The sequence below is a fragment of the Neoarius graeffei genome, chromosome 19 (assembly GCF_027579695.1).
Source record: "Neoarius graeffei isolate fNeoGra1 chromosome 19, fNeoGra1.pri, whole genome shotgun sequence".
In the NCBI taxonomy this organism is placed as follows: domain Eukaryota; kingdom Metazoa; phylum Chordata; class Actinopteri; order Siluriformes; family Ariidae; genus Neoarius; species Neoarius graeffei.
This window is the reverse complement of record NC_083587.1, coordinates 32,116,359-32,128,486: the sequence shown is the minus strand read 5'-3', so window position 1 is coordinate 32,128,486 and position 12,128 is coordinate 32,116,359. Positions and strand designations below refer to the sequence as shown.

General features: G+C 40.5%; 1 protein-coding gene across 1 annotated transcript in view; it reads right to left on the bottom strand.

Annotated features, from left to right (window-relative positions):
• Window positions 1-12,128, bottom strand: part of neto1l (neuropilin (NRP) and tolloid (TLL)-like 1, like) — a 266,325-nt gene that overhangs the window by 20,839 nt on the left and 233,358 nt on the right. The gene's annotated exons all lie outside the window — the stretch shown is intronic.

Below are 12,128 nucleotides of genomic sequence, written 5' to 3'. Positions count from 1 at the left end.
TTTACCGCTGTGCCTTATGATGTACGCTACTCGTCATAAATACCTCCTTTTATGTACACATGGCACATTACTTTTACTTTACAGTGGCACATATGAATTACAGTCAATGCCTAAAACATTCTTCCATCATAAGGCACAGCGGTAAAAGATTTCATGACGTACATGACTCGTCCAAGGGCATTGAAGGGGTTAAGACTCCACTCATGTTCTTCACATCTGTTTAGCTCACACTGTGAAGTGTGAAAACATGTAGGGGAGAGCGGGGTAAGATGAGCCACTTTTTACATTTTTCATCATAACTACATTTTAAAGCCATTTTTGCTTCCAGTCTACACACCATACCAAATTTCAAAGTGTACTGTTACTATCTGAGCAAAAAATAATTGATAAGCTCTTATGGTTAGAGTGATATTACCTCTTGAAAAAAAAATGTCAAGTGGCTCAACTTACCCCATGCACGGGGTAAGATGAACCACTGTGTGGGGTAAATTGAGCCAGCACAAAACATGTTAGGTTAACAAAGTAAACAACTTTTATTATTTGAAGTGCAATCAATGAATCAAGTCAAGTCAATCAAGTGGGGGATAGAGCCGTTGCATAGAGAAGGGGAGATGAAGAGAGAGGTGATAGAACGAGATGGGATAGGGAGGGATAGATAGATGGACAGAGAGAGAGATATGCATAGATAGATAGAAAGAGGGATGGTTAGAGAGGGAATGAGAGATATACTATATTATAGAAATTACTAAAACAGTAGAGCAGTGCCAAAAAATCTTATTTCTTTCAGTAGGTTAAAACATTGCTAAAACATGCAGCAATCATTCCATCAATCATTCAATCATTTCATCATTATTCAATGTTCCAAGCATTCAAATTGCAAGGGAACACCATTTGCCTCTCCCTCCGTGCTGTCCCACCAACAGTAAAGGGGCGGGGCAATTTTTTCACAATATCCTGTCTTGACAGGACAGCCTCATCTTTCTCTTTGAAGACAAAGGTTGGCTTTCTTGCAGAGCCATGGCATGACCGGCTTCTTTTGAGAAATCTTGCCTCTATTTCGAAGACATCCAATTTGATTATCTGGCCAATGAAGTAATGCACTTTCACCAACTTGGTCTCTACCTCTCCATTCTTTATCTTTTCAATGAACCTAGTCAGAGTCATCCTGTCCAAATGCATATCCCTCGCCACAGCCCGAATAGGCCTGCCTTTCCTGACTTCCTCTGCGGCTCTCTCCAAAACTGCACGGGATTGTGCGGCCCTGTCTGTTTTTCTTTTGTATGAGTGTGGCATCATGCACACCTGTAATAACAGAGGGCATTATTTTATTTATTAAAAACCTTTTAAACACATTATTTATATTAACATATTATTTATTTGTTTATTTGTTGTTGTTGTTGTTGTTGTTGTCATATATGACCAGTAAATGTGAAAACTTAAGTGTCATCCATATTGGGTAAGCTCAGCCACCAATGGGGTAAGTTGAGCCAGTGGCTCAACTTGCCCCATATCTAATGGCTCATCTTACCCCGTGGCCACCATTTTGTAGAAAAATGCTAATAAAGGGGATTAGGCTAATCAAAATTATTTTTATTAGCATTCATATCATAGCTTAGAAAGCCACTAACTTAACCCTAATGTGTCTAAATATTATTCTACTTTTGTCTTCTCTAAATCATCTTCACTGTGGACAAACATGGAATTGACTTAGAAAGCACAAAAACACATTTTTATAAATATCTCCCTCACCTAGTTTGACATGTGGTGCTCCTCTCCACAAGTGTAAGTAAATGGTCCCGCCCCCCTTTGAATGTGGTCACACGGTCACATTTGTTTACTGTTTCTTAGAAACAGGGGGTGGCTCATCTTACCCCCTGGCTCATCTTACCCCGCTCTCCCCTACTGTTACATCAATATCCCAGAACTGCTAGGACATGAAATGTGGTATGCTGGATACTTTTTTTTTTTAAATATCCCACTCCCATCTGTTCCCATGAATGCTGGACCAATCTTATCTGATCTGACAATTGTTATTTATGTTGGACCTGCTAGTAATATTTCTGATTAATAAACACACACTGGCCACTTAATTAGGTACACCCACCCACCTGCTGTTTTATGCAGTTATCTAATCAGCCAATCATGCAGATACAAATCAAGAGCTTCAAATAATGTTCACTTCAAACATCAGAACAGGAAAAAAAAAAGTGCTCTCTGTGACTTTCACTGTGGCATGGCTGTTGGTGTCAGACGGTCTGGTTTGAGTATTTCAGAAACTGCTGATCTCCTGGGGTTTTCACACACAGCAGTCTCTGAAGTTTACACAGAATGATGTGAAAAAAAAAAAGCTTGAGTGAGCAACAGTTCTGTGGGTGGAAAACATCTTGTTGATAAGAGAGGTCAGAGGAAAATGGCCAGATTGGCTTGAGCTGCCAGGAAGGATCTAGTAACTCATATAATCACTCTTTATAACCGCGGTGAGCAGAAAAGCATCTCAGCATGCAACGGCAGAAAAGCACACTGGGTTCCAGTCCTGCAGCCAAGAACAGGAATTTTAGAATCAAGAACAAGTTCCTATTAAATTGGCCAGTGAGAGTAGTTGATTCTATTTACCAAAATATAAAGAAATGAATAATTTAAACCACAACCACACTGAGCAGGGTTGCATGGTAATGTAGTGGGTAGTGTTACTGCCTCACAACTCCACAGTCCCTGGTTCAAACTGTGCAGAATATTTGTGTTTCCTCCAAGTTCTCTGGTTACCTCCCATAAACATGGCAGCAGGTGGACTGGCTATGATAAATTGCCTATAAGTTTAAATGTAATGTGCATGGTGCCCTGTAATGGACTGGTGTTTTATCCAGGGTTTATTCCTGGCTTACACCCAGTGTTCTCAAGACAGGTTCCAGATACTGCAAACCTGACCCTGAAAGTGAGTGAGTGACAAGCCTGACCAGAATAAAGCATTTACTGAAGATGACTGAATGAAAGCAATATAGAATACATTACATAGTGCAACACAAACCTGCATCCATGTTAGACATGAAGGTAAGAATGTAGTGTACATTGTATAGTACATGATCTGAGACATGGCTAGATCCATTAGACAGGACGGTACAAACAAAAATAATAACTGTGCAATAAGAAAAAAAAAATCCAGCACTAAACCAATCTCTAGTTGAGACTACACAGTAAATTTGCCAGTGTAAAATATGCAGTGTCAAAGTATTTTAATTCTTTCGGAGTTCTTCCAACAATGGACAGAGTAAAATTCTCACCTCATCTCATTATCTCTAGCCGCTTTATCCTTCTACAGGGTCGCAGGTAAGCTGGAGCCTATCCCAGCTGACTACGGGCGAAAGGCGGGGTACACCCTGGACAAGTCGCCAGGTCATCACAGGGCTGACAGACACAGACAACCATTCACACCTACGGTCAATTTAGAGTCACCGGTTAACCTAACCTGCATGTCTTTGGACTGTGGGGGAAACCGGAGCACCCGGAGGGAACCCACGCAGACACGGGAAGAACATGCAAACTCCACACAGAAAGGCCCTCGCCGGCCCCGGGGCTCAAACCCAGGACCTTCTTGCTGTGAGGCGACAGCGCTAACCACTACACCACTGTGCCGCCCCAGAGTAAAAGTGAACAAGATAACTTCCAGTGTTGGTGAAAATAATTGGAGTTAACAGAGGTTTTACACTGTCAGTGTCACATATTTAGTGTTAAAGTAAATTGACTCTCTCAGAGTAAATTCTACATCGATTAGAGCACAATACCTTCCAGTGTAAAAAAAAAAAAACTCTAAAAAGCCCCGCCCACCAACTTCCCCGGTCAAACTGACAACGTCGACTCTGGCATCGCCATCTTCCTTGGATTGAAAGATTGTGGTAAGTTTTTCCAAATAAATGATTAGTTGTGGTTTTTTCATTCAAGCAGAATCTGTGTGTAAGAATAAAGGCATGTCGTCATTTACCATACCTGTCAATGTTGGGTACGTGTCTTCAAATACCGAATTTCAAATGGCTAACGTGATATCGGGTCGGTGGCTAGCTTAAATGTACCAGCCACATGGAGATAAATAAGGCTGACCACGCAACGCCAAACTGAACAAAAAACAGCACGAGGTAATGTTAATGTCAGCGAGGATGGGCTATTGTGTTGTGTTGTGTGTCATGCCTGCACATTTATTCCAGTAAAATAGCCGACACTGCACGTGTCGGGGGTCGGCTAAAGTAGCTAACATTAGTGACTTGGTGTCTGTGGTGGCTAATGCGGCAATGCTGCAGGGAGATAAACGTGCATGCTGGCATGAAGATTTTAGTCGAACATGGCCTTGAACGAATCAGGTTCCGGTATCGGTCGGTGCATTCGGTGCTCTGGATGTGTTTACATGCCGCGCACCGTGGCTGCTAAAACATGGTTGCTGCCGCTAAAATTTCATACACCGATCAATGATTTTTATGTTTTACTAGCGCGGTGTGAGCACATCAGCACAGGATGTCGTGTCGTCAGCTATGGGGGCTGGGGAGGTGGTGGCGCGTGCAGAATGGCTTTAATTGTAAATTGTGAATCACAATAAATTGGACAGAAATACTGTGTGCATGCATGTGTGTTGGACTTTGAAATATTTTCATACCCACACTTGAGATGGCTTTGTGTTCCTGTTTTTTTCATAATGTGCAAATTTTCTTTTCTTTTTTCTTTCAGGTTGTTCTGTAATGTACTGTAGTGCTCTGGTGGTAAGTAATAAGTTGATGCATTTGATACAAAATTGAATTGTGTGTGTTTGTGATTTTTAAAGCTGAAATAGGTAATTTCAGTTTGTCTATTTACTTTTTGTGCCACAGCTTATACTGCTGTGTTGTGGATCATAATGTTGATTTCAGTTTGCTGTCTTTGCAGATACCATCATGTTAATCAAAACCAGAATCTACAATACACAGAAATATGTCAAGATAAACGAGCCAAGCCTCGAGGAATTCTTAAATTCTGGTAAGCCACAGTCAGTATGACACTGTCAGTTACACACTGTTGTTAAAACTAAAGGAACTAAGAGTGTTGGTGTGTTCATCGTTTTTTTTTAAAATTGAAAATAATCATTGTCGTCACCTTTTTGGCAAGCTACCCTATGGGCATGTTTAGGGGTCAGAAATTAAGATCTGAGTTTTGTGGTTGGTTTATTTGAGTTGTATTTACAGTTGTACACCATTGAAAGATTCAATGCCTGGCAGCATCAGTAGCATGTTAGCACCTCAGACCATGCTACTAACGCAGTGATGTGTTTTTGGAGAATAGCCTTGGTTAATCTTGAGCATTTTGTATGGATTGAAATCTTGTTTGTTTGGGGGTTTTTTTGGTCATAGCTTTCTTGAAATTCTCAGTTCCACTAGTCAGTGAAGGTGTCAACATTTTTCATGAAACAGGAACTGAGGTGGATGCGGAGGTCTTCTCTGACATAGCGCAGCAGCCCAACACTGGCATACCTGTACTTACCATCAAATTTCATGACGGTATAATTGCTCTTTATTGATTCTATTTAAGTCAATGGAATGTACTGATAAATTGCTTTTTACTGTTAAAAAATAAAACAAATTGGTGTTATTTTGCCCTGTCTCTTTCTCCTGAACTACAGATTTCAAGGAAACTTTGTCCAGCAGTTTCCAAGAAACAAATTCCAGTGCAATGTCTGCTGGTAGTAGTAATGTTTACTTTTAATGCCAATATTTGATGTTTTCTTTGAATAATGTTAGGGTTTTGCTGGGAATCAAACCCAGGTCGCTGGTGTAGTAATCCAGCAAACCCCCACTAGGCCACCAGGGGAATGACTCAAGTGCAGAGGAGTGAGGTGAAAGTAGAATAGAAAAAAACAGTTTATTTACAATGCTCAAAAAGTCCAAGGCAAAAAAAAAAAAGTATAATCCAAACACTCAGAAGATAAACGGGAAAAAAATAAAAAAATCCAAAAGTTCAAAGTCAAATCAAAAGCCAGGAAAGAAAAGGCAAAAATGCAAACGCTCAGAAGATCCAGAACGTAAAGTACATAGTCTAAAAGAAAGCAAAATACCCAAAACCACAAGGGCATAAGCAAGGTACATAGGACAGAGGTTACTAGCCATAAGCAGTACAAAGACTCCGTGACTAGAGGCTAAACTGAGGGAGTATAAATACACAAAATAAATTGAACACAGGTGACGATAATGAGGACTAGGCGGGGCACAAGGCACATGAAAAACAAAAGCACATGGCTGTCAAAAACAAACACAAAACACAGAAGCAGTGGCGGCCTCTAGAGGCCAAAACAAACATGACAAGATAAAAACATAACAGCGGCCTCTAGAGGTCAAGACAGTCCCCAGTCCTAACAAATAAATTGGTATTAAGTTCATCTCATCTCATTATCTCTAGCCGCTTTATCCTTCTACAGGGTCGCAGGCAAGCTGGAGCCTATCCCAGCTGACTACGGGCGAAAGGCGGGGTACACCCTGGACAAGTCGCCAGGTCATCACAGGGCTGACACATAGACACAGACAACCATTCACACATTCACACCTACGGTCAATTTAGAGTCACCAGTTAACCTAACCTGCATGTCTTTGGACTGTGGGGGAAACCGGAGCACCCGGAGGAAACCCACGCGGACACGGGGAGAACATGCAAACTCCGCACAGAAAGGCCCTCGCCGGTCCCGGGGCTCAAACCCAGGACCTTCTTGCTGTGAGGCGACAGCGCTAACCACTACACCACCGTGCCGCCCTGGTATTAAGTTATGGATATAATTGTGTTTGTGTTCCTCCCCCCCCCCCCCCCCCGCAAACATATTAAGTTTTGTGTCATAGCTCTACATGGCGAGCCATAACACTGGGACTACACAAGTAGATCATGTGTAACACTGGTAGGAGTCAGTTAAAAATCAACACTCTTTGGAGTAATTTCTTAATCAACATGTAGTGTTAAGTAGGTTTAACACTGGAAAAGTTATTTCTTAACACTTAACTCTTCAGTGTTGAATGGGAATAACACTATGGGTGTTACTTCTCACATAGTGTAAAACTTGATTGACACTTCTTAGTGTAGTGTAGTGTAAAATATTAACTCTTACCAGAGTAAAATTGACTCTGGAAATTTAACTCTATATTCAGTGTACATTTTACACTCTGTAGATAGGGACCATATGTTCACTGAGGTAGTGTTGAAATTAACTCTTTAAGTGTTATATTAACACTGGCAATTTTACTGTGTAGTTATGAGTCAGATTGATGAGGTGTGGAGAGTTCACGGACCATGCTAATAGTGCTGATATTTTTACCTATGATTTTATTAGTATTAGTGCCAGTTAATAAAAAACAAACAAACAAACAAACAAAAAACCCTTCATGTTTAGGTTCCACATTCATTTCATGTTTAAATCCAAACACCGCTACAAATAAATGGAGTACACAGATACATATACAAAGAGTGCCACTGTATATGTATCTGTATTTGTACATACTCCAAGAATATGCATAATATTCACTCCTGCACTAATTCCTCCAGAGGGCAACCTCACCTGAATATTGTTCAATTTCACGCCTCTGCACCACAATAACAAACACAATTTAAAGGTGCATTAGGCAAGATTTGAAAAAAAAAAAAGCCCCTAACAGTTAAATAGGTGGAGCTGAATAAGGTTTGAATGATTTTCTTACATACTGAGCCCCCTGCCATCAACTGTATCAATCATCTCTAAAAAATGAAGCCACCACAGGTTTAGTGCCCCTGCTGGCTGGTTGCAGTACAATTTTTAGACCTGCTCATCCCCAAAAACAGCCTTTTTTCCATGTCGTTTTTCTCATCTGAACTGTCTTTCCATCTACAATGTCTAATTCTAACAGTTTACATTATGCTGATATCTGCACATTTTTATTTCCCCCATAAATTAGTTTTTTAAATGTCATCTATATAGTAAGCGGCAAAGTTTACTTGTCTTGAGCTAACGTCGCCATTTCTCGACGGATTTTCACCAAATTTGGCAAGTAGGTCCAGGGATGACCCGGAATTTTGCAGATATAAACAAAATTCATGTACTGGCCCCAGGGAGGTCCCTGAGGGCCACAACATCCACCCATCCCCTCCCTCAATGCTTTTCACATTACATTTATCAACACAAACTCTCAACAGATCTTCACTAAACTTAGCATGTAGGTACAAGAAATGGCCACAATTTGGCAGAACTTAGAAATTCCATATTTGGGCCCCAGGGGATACCCAGTGGGCCCCTGGGTGATGGATGTTTGGATTTTTGTTTGTCTTGGGTTAACATCACCATTTCTCAACAGATCTTCACCAAATTTGACATGGAAGTCTGGGGGCAACCCAGAATTTTGCAAAACCTGAGAAACGCCCGGGTAACCTGCTAGTTCTACTATAAAGTAAGAGGGCGTGGATAAGCTTGGTTATAACATATTTGACAGCTTTCCCAGAAAAGAAAGCTTTCCCTGTAGCCATCCAACTAAACCTATTTATCTGAACTTTTTGAACACGTGCACTCATACAAACTGTCAGCCGTTTCTATTAAACTATTTGAAACATCAAGAGGTTTAATAGGAAACAGCTCGTTTAATTGCATTCAACCAGTCAACTATTGAAATTTGCACAAAAGCCATTTGTTTGCAAGTGAACACATACACTACCAATAACATCAGAATCAATTTTATACCAAATCAGAAAAGGTTGGGACGGTAAGGAAAATGTGAATAAATGTAACTAAAAAAGAAAGGTGATGTCAACAGGTGATTGTAATCATGATTTGGTATAAAATCAGTATTCAGAAAAGGCCTAGTCTTCAAGGAGCGAAGATGGGATGAGGATCTCCAGTTCATCAACAAATGCGTGAGAAAATTATTGAAATATTTAAAAACAATGTTCCTCAAAGAAAGATGTGAAAGGATTTGAATATTTCACCCTCTATGGTGCATAATATCATTAAACGATTCAAGGAATCTGGAAGAGTTTCAGTGCATAAAGGGCAAGGGCGCAAGCCTAAGCTGAACACTCGTGATCTCTGATCCCTCAGACAGCACTGCATCAAGCACCGTCATTCATCTCTAGCTGATATAACCACATGGGCTTGGGATTACTTTGCCTAACCTTTGTCAAGCACTACAATACAGAGTTACATCCACAAATGGCAGTTAAAACTTTACTCTACAAAAAGGAAGCCTTATGTTAACTGTGTTACTGTGTAACCTCTCTGGGCTCGGAAACATCTGGGATGGACCATCACACAGTGGAAACATGCATGAATCCCAGATGAATCAGTATTCCAGGTCTTTTTTGTAAGAAATGGACAGGTGTGCGCTGGACAAAAGACGAAAAAGTCTATTACAAGCAACCATTACAAACTATTACAAGCAACAAGTTCAAAATTAAGGGTCTGTCATGGTATGGGGTTGTGTCAGTGCCCTCAGCAATGGTAACTTACACTTCTGTGATGGCAGCATTAATGCATGTATATTGAGATTTTGGAGCAACATGTGCCGCCTTCAAGGTAACATCTTTTCCAGGGACATTTCAACAAGGCAAGGCAAAACCACATTCTGCACACATTACAAAGGCATGGCTGTGGAAGAAGAGGGTTCCTATCCCCTCTGTCCCCAACAGACAATATGTGGAGAATTCTGAAATGAAAAATATGACCATGACGACCCTCGTACTGTTGCACACCTTAAGACCTGTTTGCAGGAAGAATGGGACAAAATGACACCTGAAATGCTTCATCACTTGGTGTTTTCAGTCCCTAAACATCTTTTAAAGTGTTGAGAGAAGGAATGGCAACATTTATAAAGTGATAAATGCTTTACTGTCCCAACTTTTTTTGAATTGTGTTGCATGAATCAAAATCGAAATGTGTTTATTTTGAAAAAACAATAAAATTCATGAGGTTAAACGTGAAATAATATGCTGCTATATTGCTTTGAATGTAATGCAGGTCAAAGATTATTTACAAATCATTATTTTCAGTTTTAATATCAATTTCAACATACCGTTCCAACTTTTTCTGATTTGAGGTTGTAAGTAGGTGTCCCAAATAATACGTTTTTAACTTGCTGTGCATTGCTGACTGCAATCTAAACCAGCTGCTCAACCTGAGACCACAGTTAATCTGTTGGCGAATTTCCAGTTCATGTCCATGTGATAAATGTCCTTATTCGATGCATTCTGTATTAATAAAATATCTCCAGCTGAAAATAAGCTCTCTGGATAGATGTAAGGTTGCCTTCCACCATGAACACATTCTGCAATGCACAGGAAGGGATGGGTCTACCAAAAGATTGGGGTGTACCTCACTTTGCCTCTCATCATGCTGGTCTGCGCAGACTCTGGTTGCAAAGGTGACAACATGGTGGAGGTATTTTAACTTCACTCCTACAGAACATGAGCGCACTGCCCATTTTTTTAAATACAGTTGATGCCACCCCAATTTCCACCCTTGTACACAAAGCTCCACCCCCAAAACTTACTTAGCATGCTAACCAGAGTTACCATTAGCAAGGACCATCATGACATCACTTTCAAGCACACTCAGACATTCAACTGCTTGAAAGCCAAGCTACAACTCTGTAAACATGCACCTTCTCCTCATAATGATTTATGAAAATTCAAGAGGTCGTTGTGGCGTGTCGAGAAAACGACTGACAAAAGGCCAATCCAAATACAAATACACATTCTGGACCAGAGTGCGTGTTTCCAAACTTGTTTTTTTCAGCTTCGTAATACACTTGTTCTGAGTCAGTGGCTTAAACTATTATTATAATTTTTTATTATTCTATCCACATTCACTGGATATGAGCAATTGCGTGCTCTGATTGGCTACTCTACTACTAGGATATCAGCTCATATACCGTGAGGAGAGAAAAAACAAAATGGTGGAGCATGTTGCTGAACCAACTAAGGATGAAATACAACCCCGATTCCAAAAAAGTTGGGACAAAGTACAAATTGTAAATAAAAACGGAATGCAATGATGTGGAAGTTTCAAAATTCCATATTTTATTCAGAATAGAACATAGATGACATATCAAATGTTTAAACTGAGAAAATTTATCATTTAAAGAGAAAAATTAGGTGATTTTAAATTTCATGACAACAACACTTTTCAAAAAAGTTGGGACAAGGCCATGTTTACCACTGTGAGACATCCCCTTTTCTCTTTACAACAGTCTGTAAACGTCTGGGGACTGAGGAGACAAGTTGCTCAAGTTTAGGGATAGGAATGTCAACCCATTCTTGTCTAATGTATGATTCTAGTTGCTCAACTGTCTTAGGTCTTTTTTGTCGTATCTTCCGTTTTATGATGCGCCAAATGTTTTCTATGGGTGAAAGATCTGGACTGCAGGCTGGCCAGTTCAGTACCCGGACCCTTCTTCTACGCAGCCATGATGCTGTAATTGATGCAGTATGTGGTTTGGCATTGTCCTGTTGGAAAATGCAAGGTCTTCCCTGAAAGAGACGTCGTCTGGATGGGAGCATATGTTGCTCTAGAACCTGGATATACCTTTCAGCATTGATGGTGTCTTTCCAGATGTGTAAGCTGCCCATGCCACACGCACTAATGCAACCCCATACCATCAGAGATGCAGGCTTCTGAGCTGAGCGCTGATAACAACTTGGGTCGTCCTTCTCCTCTTTAGTCCGAATGACACGGCGTCCCTGATTTCCATAAAGAACTTCAAATTTTGATTTATCTGACCACAGAACAGTTTTCCACTTTGCCACAGTCCATTTTAAATGAGCCTTGGCCCAAAGAAGACGTCTGCGCTTCTGGATCATGTTTAGATACAGCTTCTTCTTTGAACTATAGAGTTTTAGCTGGCAACGGCGGATGGCACAGTGAATTGTGTTCACAGATAATGTTCTCTGGAAATATTCCTGAGCCCATTTTGTGATTTCCAATACAGAAGCATGCCTGTATGTGATGGAGTGCCATCTAAGGGCCCGAAGATCACGGGCACCCAGTATAGTTTTCTGGCCTTGACCCTTACGCACAGAGATTCTTCCAGATTCTCTGAATCTTTTGATGATATTATGCACTGTAGATGATGATATGTTCAAACTCTTTGCAATTTTACACTGTCGAACTCCTTTCT